The sequence below is a fragment of the Globicephala melas genome, chromosome 8 (assembly GCF_963455315.2).
Source record: "Globicephala melas chromosome 8, mGloMel1.2, whole genome shotgun sequence".
NCBI classification, from domain to species: domain Eukaryota; kingdom Metazoa; phylum Chordata; class Mammalia; order Artiodactyla; family Delphinidae; genus Globicephala; species Globicephala melas.
This window is the reverse complement of record NC_083321.1, coordinates 21,425,642-21,439,216: the sequence shown is the minus strand read 5'-3', so window position 1 is coordinate 21,439,216 and position 13,575 is coordinate 21,425,642.

Below are 13,575 nucleotides of genomic sequence, written 5' to 3'. Positions count from 1 at the left end.
CCATACAAATTGTGAAATTTTTTGTTCTAGTTGTGTGAAAAATGCCAGTGGTACTTTGATAGGGATTGCATTGAATCTGTAGATTGCTTTGGATAGTAGAGTCATTTTCACCATGTTGATTCTTCCAATCCAAGAACATGGTATATCTCTCCATCTATTTGTATCATCTTTAGTTTCTTTCATCAATGTCTTATAATTTTCTGCATACAGGTCTTTTGTCTCCTTAGGTAGGTTTATTCCTAGATATTTTATTCTTTTTGTTGCAATGGTAAATGGGAGTGTTTTCTTGATTTCACGTTCAGATTTTTCATCATTAGTGTATAGGAATGCAAGAGATTTCTGTGCATTAATTTTGTATCCTGCTACGTTACCAAATTCATTGATTAGCTCTAGTAGTTTTCTGGTAGCATCTTTAGGATTCTCTATGTATAGGATCATGTCATCTGCAAACAGTGACAGCTTTACTTCTTCTTTTCTGATTTGGATTCCTTTTATTTTCTTTTCTTCTCTGATTGCTGTGGCTAAAACTTCCAAAACTATGTTGAATAAGAGTGGTGAGAGTGGGCAACCTTGTCTTGTTCCTGATCTTAGTGGAAATGCTTTCAGTTTTTCACCATTGAGGATGATGTTGGCTGTGGGCTTGTCATATATGGCCTTTATTATGTTGAGGAAAGTTCCCTCTATGCCTACTTTCTGCAGGGTTTTTATCATAAGTGGGTGTTGAATTTTGTCGAAAGCTTTCTCTGCATCTATTGAGATGATCATATGGTTTTTCTCCTTCAATTTGTTAATATGGTTTATCACATTGATAGATTTGCGTATACTGAAGAATCCTTGCATTCCTGGAATAAACCCCACTTGATCATGGTGTATGATCCTTTTAATGTGCTGCTGGATTCTGTTTGCTAGTATTTTGTTGAGGATTATTGCATCTATGTTCATCAGTGATATTGGCCTGTAGTTTTCTTTCTTTGTGACATCCTTATCTGGTTTTGGTATCAAGGTGATGGTGCCCTCGTAGAAGGAATTTGGGAGTGTTCCTCCCTCTGCTATATTTTGGAAGAGTTTGAGAAGGATAGGTGTTAGCTCTTCTCTAAATGTTTGATAGAATTCGCCTGTGAAGCCATCTGGTCTTGGGCTTTTGTTTGTTGGAAGATTTTTAATCACAGTTTCAATTTCAGTGCTTGTGATTGGTCTGTTCATATTTTCTATTTCTTCCTGATTCGGTCTTGGCAGGTTGTGCATTTCTAAGAATTTGTCCATGTCTCCCAGGTTGTCCATTTTATTGGTATAGAGTTGCTTGTAGTAATCTCTCATGATCTTTTGTATTTCTGCAGTGTCAGTTGTTACTTCCCCTTTTTCATTTCTAATTCTATTGATTTGAGTCTTCTCCCTTTTTTTCTTGATGAGTCTGGCTAGTGATTTATCTGTTTTGTTTAAATTCTCAAAGAACCAGCTTTTAGTTTTATTGATGTTTGCTGTAGTTTCCTTCATTTCTTTTTCATTTATTTCTGATTTGATCATTATGATTTCTTTCCTTCTGCTAACTTTGGGGTATTTTTGTTTTTCTTTCTCTAATTGCTTTAGGTGCAAGTTTAGGTTGTTTATTCGAGATGTTTCCTGTTTCTTAAGGTGGGCTTGTATTGCTATAAACTTCCCTCTTAGAACTGCTTTTGTTGCATCCCATAGGTTTTGGGTCGTCGTGTCTCCACTGTTATTTCTTTCTAGGTATTTTTAAATTTCCTCTTTGATTTCTTCAGTGATCACTTCGTTATTAAGTAGTGTATTGTTTAGCTTCCATGTGTTTCTATTTTTTACAGATCTTTTCCTGTAATTGATATCTAGTCTCATAGCGCTGTGGTCGGAAAAGATACTTGATACAATTTCAATTTTCTTTAATTTACCAAGGCTTGATTTGTGACCCAAGATATGATCTATCCTGGAGAATGTTCCATGAGCACTTGAGAAAAATGTGTATTCTGTTGTTTTTGAATGGAGTGTCCTATAAATATCAATTAAGTCCATCTTGTTTAATGTATCATTTAAAGCTTGTATTTCCTTATTTATTTTCATTTTGGATGATCTGTCCGTTGGTGAAAGTGGGGTGTTAAAGTCCCCTACTATGAATGTGTTACTGTCGATTTCCCCTTTTATGGCTGTTAGTATTTGCCTTATGTATGGAGGTGCTCCTATGTTGGGTGCATAAATATTTACAATTGTTATATCTTCTTCTTGGATCAATCCCTTGATCATTATGTAGTGTCCTTCTTTGTCTCTTCTAATAGTCTACTTTAAAGTCTATTTTGTCTGATACGAGAATTGCTCCTCTGGCTTTCTTTTGGTTTCCATTTGCATGGAATATCTTTTTCCATCCCCTTACTTTCAGTCTGTATGTGTCTCTAGGTCTGAAGTGGGTCTCTTGTAGACAGCATATATATGGGTCTTGTTTTTGTATTCATTCAGCCAATCTGTGTCTTTTGGTGGGAGCATTTAGTCCATTTACATTTAAGGTAATTATCGATATGTATGTTCCTATTCCCATTTTCTAAGTTGTTTTGGGTTCGTTATTATGGGTCTTTTCCTTCTCTTGTGTTTCTTGCCTAGAGAAGTTCCTTTAGCATTTGTTGTAAAGCTGGTTTGGTGGTGCTGAACTCTCTCAACTTTTGCTTGTCTGTAAAGGTTTTAATTTCTCCATCAAATCTGAATGAGATCCTTGCTGGGTAGAGTCATCTTGGTTGCAGGTTTTTCTCCTTCATCACTTTAAATATGTCCTGCTACACCCTTCTGGCTTGCAGAGTTTCTGCTGAAAGATGAGCTGTTAACCTTATGGGGATTCCCTTGTGTGTTATTTGTTGTTTTTCCCTTGCTGCTTTTAATATGCTTTCTTTGTATTTAATTTTTGACAGTTTGATTAATATGTGTCTTGGCGTATTTCTCCTTGGATTTATCCTGTATGGGACTCTCTGTGCTTCCTGGACTTGATTAACTATTTCCTTTCCCATATTAGGGAAGTTTTCATCTATAATCTCTTGAAATATTTTCTCAGTCCCTTTCTTTTTCTCTTCTTCTTCTGGAACCCCTATAATTTGAATGTTGGTGCATTTAATGTTGTCCCAGAGGTCTCTGAGACTGTCCTCAATTCTTTTCATTCTTTTTTCTTTATTCTGCTCTGTAGTAGTTATTTCCACTATTTTATCTTCCAGGTCACTTATCCGTTCTTCTGCCTCAGTTATTCTGCTATTGATCCCATCTAGAGTATTTTTCATTTCATTTATTGTGTTGTTCATTGTTGTTTGTTTCACCTTTAGTTCTTCTAGGTCCTTGTTCAATGTTTCTTGCTTTTTGTCTATTCTATTTCCAAGATTTTGGATCATCTTTACTATCATTATTCTGAATTCTTTTTCAGGTAGACTGCCTATTTCTTCTTCATTTGTTAGGTCTGGTAGGTTTTTATCTTGCTCTTTCATCTGCTGTGTGTTTTTCTGTCTTCTCATTTTGCTTATCTTACTGTGTTTGGGCTCTCCTTTTTGCAGGCTGCAGGTTCATAGTTCCCGTTGTCTTTGGTGTCGGTCCCCAGTGGCTAAGGTTGGTTCAGTGGGTTGTGTAGGCTTCCTGGTGGAGGGGACTAGTGCCTGTGTTCTGGTGGATGAGGCTGGATCTTGTCTCTCTAGTGGGCAGGTCCACGTCTGGTGGTGTGTTTTGGGGTGTCTGTGGACTTATTATGATTTTAGGCAGCCTCTCTGCTAATGGGTGGGGTTTTGTTCCTGTTTTGCTAGTTGTTTAGCATAGGGTGTCCACCACTGTAGCTTGCTGGTCGTTGAGTGAAGTTGGGTGCTGGTGTTGAGATGGAGATCTCTGGGATATTTTCACCATTTGATATTATGTGGAGCTGGGAGGTCTCCTGTTGACCAGTGTCCTGAAGTTGGGTCTCCCACCTCAGAGGCACAGCACTGATTCCTGGCTGCAGCACCAAGAGCCTTCCATGTACACGGAGTCAACCAAAATTTTTGGAGCAGCTGCTAGATGCCTGGCCCTGTTTGGCATTCAGCAGTGATCAAGCCAGGAAGAGTCCAGCTTTCATGAAGCATGTAGTGGGGAGGAGAGACGGGTGCAACTTGGGTGAGGGATTTCATCTTGCTGGGCCTCTGTTTTCTCATTGGCCTGCCGTCCGCACGACTGTCACGGCTTCGGCCGCCGGGGCCCGTCCAGAGCTGGCAGCCTCAGTGAGGCCGCCCTCCCCTCGGGCTCTGGGCCAGTTCCGTGACGGCGGAGGGAAGAGACCCCGAGCTGCGGGAGTTCCAGCTCTCAAGCCCAAGTATTTATTAATGTATTTATTTAGCATCTATCCATTTGACAAGTTTGAGGCTGATGCTATGGGAAATACTGAACCTGAATGTACTAGGTTTGCTACAATTGAGAGCCTCTTAGTTTATTACATGATAGGAAATATTTCAATAATTCAGGTGTCTTGGTAGGAAATTCTCAGATGTGTTCCTCCTGGGCATGTGTTATGGGCTAAACTGTATATCCCCCAAAGACGTGTTAGAGTTCTAAGCCCCACTACCTCAGAAAGTGAGCTTATTTGGAAGTAGGGTTATTGCTAATGTAGTTAATATGATGTCATGTAGGTATATGGTAGGCCTTCCACCCAGTAAGACTGGTGCTCTTGGAGGAGGTGAGACACAAAGACAGAGAACACAGGGAGAAGATGACCATGTGATGATGGAGGCAGAGACTGGAGTGAGGCATCCAGAGTCAAGGAGTGTCACGTATTGCTGGCAATACCAGAACCTAAGAGAAAAGCATGGAACAGCGGCCACCCTAGACCTTTCAGAGGAAACACAGCCCTGATGACACCTTGTTCTCAATTTCTAGCCTCCAGAACTGTGAGATATTAACTTTTGTTGTTTTTAGCTTTCCCAGCTAGTGGTTCTTTGTTACAGCCGCCTTAGGAAACTAATTCAGAATGGCTGACCACGCATGGGGCAAACAAGATATAAAGCGGTTTAGAGATAAGAAGTTAGACAAGAAGTGCCATGGAGAAAACTTATAGGACAACTGGTCACCACCTATTGTCAAGTTAGATGGATTCTACACCCCTATAGACCAATCACTGCAGAACACAGTGCATTTCACTCTGTGGGCTACTGAACACAAACCGACTTGTTAAGTCATCAGTCACTCTCAAATGTATAGTAATGGAAGCAAAAGACAACATGTTATTTACTCAGAAAATGCTCTCTTGAAATTGAACAATGGGAAAGTCAAATAACAGCTTACGTGTTCCTGCTTCCCAGTCTTCTGCTTGATTTCTCATTCTTATGTGACTGTACCACTAAGAGCCTCATGGATACCATCAATGGCTGTAACATGGCTGAAGGGAAAATGCCCAACTATGAAATAGGAAGGGAAAAAAAAACCCCTAAAAGCACTGGCACAAAACAAGCTCCACTGGAATTTATGTTTCAGCGATTACCAAATCTATATTCACGACTCTACTTACACAGTCTAAAACCAACTGGGAGAAAAATGAAATATGCCATAAACCATAGGAATGCTTTGTCTCTGTAACGTCAGGTATCTGAGTATTTGATGGTATCTACTGCATTTTTTGTATTCTTCACTAAGTTAAATTGGCAACACTGAATCAAGTCCTGAAAAGTAAATTCAAACCTGGAATTCTAAATGCGTAACAGGATTGCTTAGAGAACTCTACATATATGCACACACCATATATAAAGCGGCTAGTATAGGGCAACATTATATATATTGAACAATGATACTGAATATAGACACTGAATGTATATCTATATCTATGTATAGATACAGATGTATATTATGTATCTTAATGCCAGCCACACTAGATTACAACTTCTGTCTGTGCTTTCTGGTCTTGCCTTGTAGAGTTTCTCCCTGCAAATGTACAGTAAGTATTCAGATAAAGATTCAGTGTGACTCTTGTACAGATTTTTTGAGTTCTTTATGTATCTCCATTTCCTCTGCTACCCTGTTCTTCAAATACTTTGGGCTTTTTCTCCTCAACTTAGTGAGACCACCATCCTTTGCTTGGTACAGCCTGCCTATGCCTTCGTCAAGAAACTGTCTTTAGGTAGAAAGCTCAGGCAATCTGAATTCTCCATTGGTTTTGTTCTTACAGGGATCACGGTTCTGCTCTGCCTGATGTCCAAAGACTGAACATTGTCATTTTGTATATTTTATTCAGTGTCCTAGTTATTCATGGTGAGAGAGCAAATCCCCACCAATTATTCCTTTGTTTCCAGAAGTAGAATTCCATAAGCTACTTACTTACATAAGATGTATTCAACCTCTTTTAAACTTCCTTAAAATACAAATTTTATGTTCCTTTACAATCTCCAAATTATTAGATCTTTTATGCTCAATGGCTCTTTTTTATTATCTTTATCCTTTTTTGTTTCATTTTTATTCTTAAAAGTCTGGCTCACATTAAAAACAACAGCCTACTAATGTGTTTGTTGGGGCTTACTGCTGGTTCATACCTGGCTACCCAATGGGTCTCTTGAGTGTGATGGCTGCAATTCCCTGATGGTATCTGAGAATTTGGCAATAAGACTACTTCTAAATGACACTCACACTATAATTAAGGAGAGCATTATTCTGTGACAAGATCCACACCAGCAGTTTATTTCTTCCAAGTCAGCTTTTCTCCATTTCTTTAGGGAGTATTTCTCATGTTTTGGCCTGAGGATAAACACTCTGCTGCCTACTCAAAATTTCAGAAGTAGTAGGAGGGTTATTTAAGCAGCAATCCTGTAAGATAATAATAATAATAATAATTGGAATAATTGAGTAAAGGAATAATAATTATTATATTTAAATATATTATTTAATACTAATGCAAATTAAACAATAATTAATAAAAATAATTTTGTAAATATATTATTTAATAATTATTATTGAATTATTCCTTTTTATTTCTACCCAATCTCCATTCCTACTCTGGAAACTTGATAGCTTTGAGGTTAGAGACTCATTTGCTATCACCAGAATAAATGGCTCCCAAGTCCACTGAAAAGTTCTCCTTTGTGTTGTAGGCTGTATAATTCCTTCACTATATACTTTATTTCCTCTGGGAGTAATTTGAAATCTTTTGACTGCTAAAGTCTGCTCCCTCATTTTTAATACCACTGTAGATTGACTAAGTTATTATTTTTTATCTTTCTTTTCATTTTATAAGGATTTAACAAGGGTAGACATAAACAGATATTCGCAATCTACTCTCTTTTGTACATGCCCAAGGTTTGTTTTGTGTTTTTTTTGAGGTCTTTTTGCCTTTTAAAAATTCCTTATCTCTTCTTTCATACAATGATACAAAAATATTTGTCTTACTTTCTAGCCAGCAATCTTGAGACTAAATCTAAAGATACAATATATATGAAAGTGTCTGTAATTGTGAACAACTGAGTAAATATTTGGGCACAATGCTCCTGTTAAGCACATTTTTTAAAAGGAAGGAAAAATAAACAAAGCATGATCCTCTACAGAGTTTGACAAGAAATTGTCATTTGTATTATCTTTCATTGGTAGGTATCAAATTTGTGAGGCTTGGGCTCAGTGAGTTTGGGTGGTGTTTTGTGCAACTACACACACAGAGCTCACAAACCGTGCAGGCTGGTCTTTAATCCATGCCATTAACACAGTCACTTTGGGCATTCACTTGTGAGTGACTGACTGCCATAATGAAAATTCTGGAATGTCTGGAAAGACTCCACTCCCTTTTGCTTTCTGATGGTCTCTTGAATATGACTGCACCATTTGTGGCAACATTCTCATGTGGACCTGGCATAGGAGGTAACTCTCCCTATAAATATAAGAAATGGGGAGTCCCCTCTGTTTAAAAGTGAAGGTAGTTTAGCCTCTAAGGAAAATAATTCACTACTTAAATGAGAATAAGTAAAAGAGTACCTTTTACTCAGTTCTCTTTTATTTGAGTAGGTAAAAGGTAAGGAAAAGTTTCCAGCCTTCGGACTATGTTTCCTTCCAGTTACTGTCATGATTTCCAGCCATCAAAAAGCACTAAATAGATCTTACATGCTCTGTAATTTTATGAGCCATCCAAAAATCATCATTACCAGTGAAACAAGTTACCTTTCTTTTTTTTTTTTCTCCACAACCCAGCTCCAGAATTCAATTTCATGTAGAATGTTTCAAAACTCTGTGAACCTTTAGCCCAGAATTCATGTTGGAAGTGATAATTTCTGATAACTTGTGTACTCATTATTTTCAAACTTCCATGCTTTTGCTGATTTTATATTAATTGCCAGAAATACTGCTATAAGCTATATCTACATCATCCTTGAGATTCTTGCCCACTTTTACATGTTAAAATTGTTCACTCCCATCCATACGGCTTTTGAAAAATTTCAAGCTTGGAGAGTTATAGAAAGGATACTTATTAATAAGAAAACATCCTCCAAATTTCACGTTCTTCCACCCAGTACTATTTATTTTTCCCATCTTAGAATATTACTGAAGAGTTTCAAATTAAAATAATACGTATTTCTTATAAAATTTATTGCCAGGAAAACAAATGCTTTATCGTTTCTACATCTCAAGGAAATGAATTAAAAGTTAGTTCCCAAAAGGAAAGTGAGCCCAGTTGGTAGCTCAATTGGTAGTTCTCTCCTCACCCAATATGAGCAATGCTGATCAAAAATTTTACCCACACTATGTTGAGAAATATATATTCCCTTGTTACTAAGCAGATAAATCTATATACACACATACGTATAAAAAATTAAACATGTTCATGAAACAAACTCACCTTTATAACATACGTTGTATCCTATTTTTGTCTATCACATTTTAAAACATGATGTTTGTGACCCATATCATTACCAGTGACCTAGCATCTCAAGACCCTTTGTAATGATAACAAATTGCCATTGTGTCAGCAAGGGTTAGAAAATTCTCACCCTTCATTTTGGCCACTAGAGTGTGAATACGGGGTTTGGTCTGTTCTAATTAGATCTTTCCAAGAAGGGGATATTGAACCTTTATATTGTTAAATTTGAAATAGTATATATTTATAGAATTGTGTAATATGAATAACAATGATTTATCGTGATAATACCTGTACAAACAATACCAAGGATAAGAAACAGTAACATGGAGATTTTTAAAATTTTTTATTTTATACTGGAGTATAATTGATTAAACATGTGTTAGTTTCAGGTGTACAGCACCTATTCTTTTTCAAATTTTTTCCCATTTAGGTTATTACAGAGTATTGAGCAGAGGTCCCTTAGAAGTCCTCCCATCCCTGCACAACCAATATCTCCTCCATTTTCTCCAAAGCTAAATGCTATCTTCATTATTCTGACATTATTTTTATTTGTTGCTACCTAAGCATTTACCTTTAAATACGATAATTAGATTTTACCCTTTAAAATTTTATCTTACTGAGTATTGATATGTATTCTTTCATGTTTTCTTTTGTTCACCATTATTTTTATAAGAGCCATCTTTTTTTTTTTTTTAAGATGTTGGGGGTAGGAGTTTAGTAATTTATTTATTTATTTTTGCTGTGTTGGGTCTTCATTTCTGTGCGAGGGCTTTCTCTAGTTGTGGCAAGCGGGGGCCACTCTTCATCGCGGTGCGTGGGCCTCTGACTATCGCGGCCTCTCTTGTTGTGGAGCACAGGCTCCAGATGCGCAGGCTCAGTAGTTGTGGCTCACGGGCCTAGTTGCTCTGCAGCATGTGGGATCCTCCCAGACCAGGGCTCGAACCCGTGTCCCCTGCATTAGCAGGCAGATTCTCAACCACTGCGCCACCAGGGAGGCCCTAAGATCCACCTTTGATGTTGCATGTAGCTATAGATCATTCATTGTCCTTGCTGTATCATGTTCTATACCCACAATTTACTTTTCTATTAATAATTACAGGACATTTATATTGTTTCTAGTTTGGTGCTATTACAATTAATAGTAGTATGATTATTCTACATGACTCTTGATGTATATGTGTCACACGTCTGAAGTGTATACACCTAGCAGTGGAATTGCTTGATCGTAAGGTTTGTTTATGTTCAACACTAGTGGAAAATGAGAGTTTCCCAAAGCAATTGTTTCAGCTATTTGCCCATCTGGAATGTATGAAAATTCCAGTTGACATACATTCTCACCAACACTTAGTATGAGCAGAGTTTTTATTTTTAGTCAAATTGTTTCGTGTGTATATTAATCTCATTTTGGATTTAATTTCCTTTCACTGATGACTAATGAAGCTGAGCATCTTTTCCTATATTTTAAAGCCATTTGCAAATTGTTTTATCAAATTCCTGTTCAAGTCTTTTGACCTTTTTTAACTGGGCTGTCTGTACTTCTGTAATTGATTTGTGAGAGTACTTTATAGATTTTAGTTATGTCTCAATACCTTGTCCCACCGCCTTTTTACTATTAATAGAAAAATTAGTTTTAAAGCAAATATTTATCTTTCCCTTTATGTTCAATAATTTTTGTGTCCTTTTCAAGACAATATATCTCTCTTTGATCACAACCCTCTCCATCCTTTATGGAGGTACCACTGGCTGCCGTGGTAATTATATCCCTGCTTTTGAAAAAAAAGGTATATATACTTAAAATATCTGTATGTACCCCTACATAATTTTTAAAACTTTACTCGTGTTGTATATTATGTGAAGTGTCATACTTGATATATTCTTTTTTATGTATTGCTTATTTTGATCAATATTTTATGTATAGTTGTCCATATATTTCAATTGATCAACTCCTGCCCCCATGACCAGCGCCTAGAAGACAGTGGCCTGCAGGGGGACCAGGGACCAGCTCTTCATGCAGGAAAAAGCCCAGCAGCTCCTGGGCTGCCTGAAGCCCAGCCACACATCTCATACCCTCATCTTGTCTTAGGGGCTTGGCAGTCACGAGCCCATTCTCATGTTTACAGGGGGCTGGGGGACCAAGTCTAGGCTGTGAATTTGAGAATCACACAAAGATGACTGCCTGCAGGGAGCCTTCTGCCGCCAGCCCCTCCCCAGACTGCTCAGGTGGAGACAGAGCAGGGCCACCCACCGTCCTGTCTCTGAGTCTGTCTGCAGCTGCGGGCGGTTCCTGGTGCTAACAGAACAAAGTGCCACCTCTGAGCTGGCCTGGCCCACCCCCCAGTGCCACAGGGAGCCCCGTTAGCTTCTCCCAAGCCCTGGTCAGGCCTGGTCTCATCTCAGACGCCTGCTCAGGACAGGGATGTGGCCAGCATGCTCCTCCCTTCAACCTGTTGGTACATTTTCTTTTTTCTTTTTTACATCTTTATTGGAGTATAATTGCTTTACAATGGTGTGTTAGTTTCTGCTTTATAACAAAGTGAATCAGTTATACATATACATATGTTCCCATATGTCTTCGCTCTTGCGTCTCCCTCCCTCCCACCCTCTCTACCCCACCCCTCCAGGCGGGCACAAAGCACCGAGCTGATCTCCCTGTGCTATGCGGCTGCTTCCCACTAGCTATCTACCTTACGTTTGGTAGTGTGTATATGTCCATGCCTCTCTCGCACTTTGTCACAGCTTACCCTTCCCACTCACCATATCCTCAAGCCCATGCTCTAATAGGTCTGTGTCTTTATTCCTGTCTTACCCCTAGATTCTTCATGACATTTGTTTCCCTCAAATTCCATATATATGTGTTAGCATACGGTATTTGTCTCTCTTTCTGACTTACTTTACTCTGTATGACAGACTCTAGGTCTATCCACCTCATTACAAATTGCTCAATTTCGTTTCTTTTCATGGCTCAGTAATATTCCATTCTATATATGTGCCACATCTTCTTTATCCATTCATCCGATGATGGACACTTAGGTTGTTTCCATCTCCGGGCTATTGTAAATAGAGCTGCAATGAACATTTTGGTACATGACTCTTTTTGAATTTTGGTTTTCTCAGGGTATATGCCCAGTACTGGGATTGCTGGGCTGTATGGTAGTTCTATTTTTAGTTTTTTAACGAACCTCCATACTGTTCTCCATAGTGGCTGTACCGATTCACATTCCCACCAGCAGTGCAAGAGTGTTCCCTTTTCTCCACACCCTCTCCAGCATTTATTGTTTCTAGATTTTTTGATGATGGCCATTCTGACTGGTGTGAGATGATATCTCATTGTAGTTTTGATTTGCATTTCTTTAATGATTAATGATGTTGAGCATTCTTTCATGTGTTTGTTGGCAGTCTGTATATCTTCTTTGGAAAAATGTCTATTTAGGTCTTCTGCCCATTTTTGGATTGGGTTGTTTTTTCTTATTGAGCTGCATGAACTGCTTGTAAATTTCCGAGATTAATCCTTTGTCAGTTGCTTCATTTGCAAATATTTTCTCCCATTCTGAGGGTTGTCTTTTGGTCTTGTTTATGGTTTCCTTTGCTGTGCAAAAGCTTTGAAGTTTCGTTAGGTCCCATTTGTTTATTTTTGTTTTTATTTCCATTTCTCTAGGAGGTGGGTTAAAAAGGATCTTGCTGTGATTTATGTCATAGTGTTCTGCCTGTGTTTTCCTCTAAGAGTTTGATAGTTTCTGGCCTTACATTTAGGTCTTTAATCCATTTTGAGCTTATTTTTGTGTATGGTGTTAGGGAGTGATCTAATCTCATACTTTTACATGTACCTGTCCAGTTTTCCCAGCACCACTTATTGAAGAGGCTGTCCTTTCTCCACTGTACATTCCTGCCTCCTTTATCAAAGATAAGGTGACCGTATGTGCGTGGGTTTATCTCTGGGCTTTCTATCCTGTTCCATTGATCTATATTTCTGTTTTTGTACCAGTACCATACTGTCTTGATTACTCTACCTTTGTAGTATAGTCTGAAGTCAGGGAGCCTGATTCCTCCAGCTCCGTTTTTCGTTCTCAAGATTGCTTTGGCTCTTCGGGGTCTTTTGTGTTTCCATACAAATTATAAATTTTTTTGTTCTAGTTGTGTGAAAAATGCCAGTGGTAGTTTGATAGGGATTGCATTGAATCTGTAGATTACTTTGGGTAGTAGAGTCATTTTCACAATGTTGATTCTTCCAATCCAAGAACATGGTATATCTCTCCATCTATTTGTATCATCTTTAATTTCTTTCATCAGTGTCTTATAATTTTCTGCATACAGGTCTTTTGTCTCCTTAGTTAGGTTTATTCCTAGATATTTTATTCTTTTTGTTGCAATGGTAAATGGGAGTGTTTTCTTGATTTCACTTTCAGATTTTTCATCATTAGTGTATAGGAATGCCAGAGATTTCTGTGCATTAATTTTGTATCCTGCTACTTTACCAAATTCATGGATTAGCTCTAGTAGTTTTCTGGTAGCATCTTTAGGATTCTCTATGTATAGTATCATGTCATCTGCAAACAGTGACAGCTTTACTTCTTCTTTTCCGACTTGGATTCCTTTTATTTCCTTTTCTTCTCTGATTGCTGTGGCTAAAACTTCCAGAGATATGTTGAATAAGAGTGGTGAGAGTGGGCAAACTTGTCTTGTTCCTGATCTTAGTGGAAAAACCCCAAAGTTAGCAGAAGGAAAAAAGGAAAAAGAAATGAAGGAAACGATAG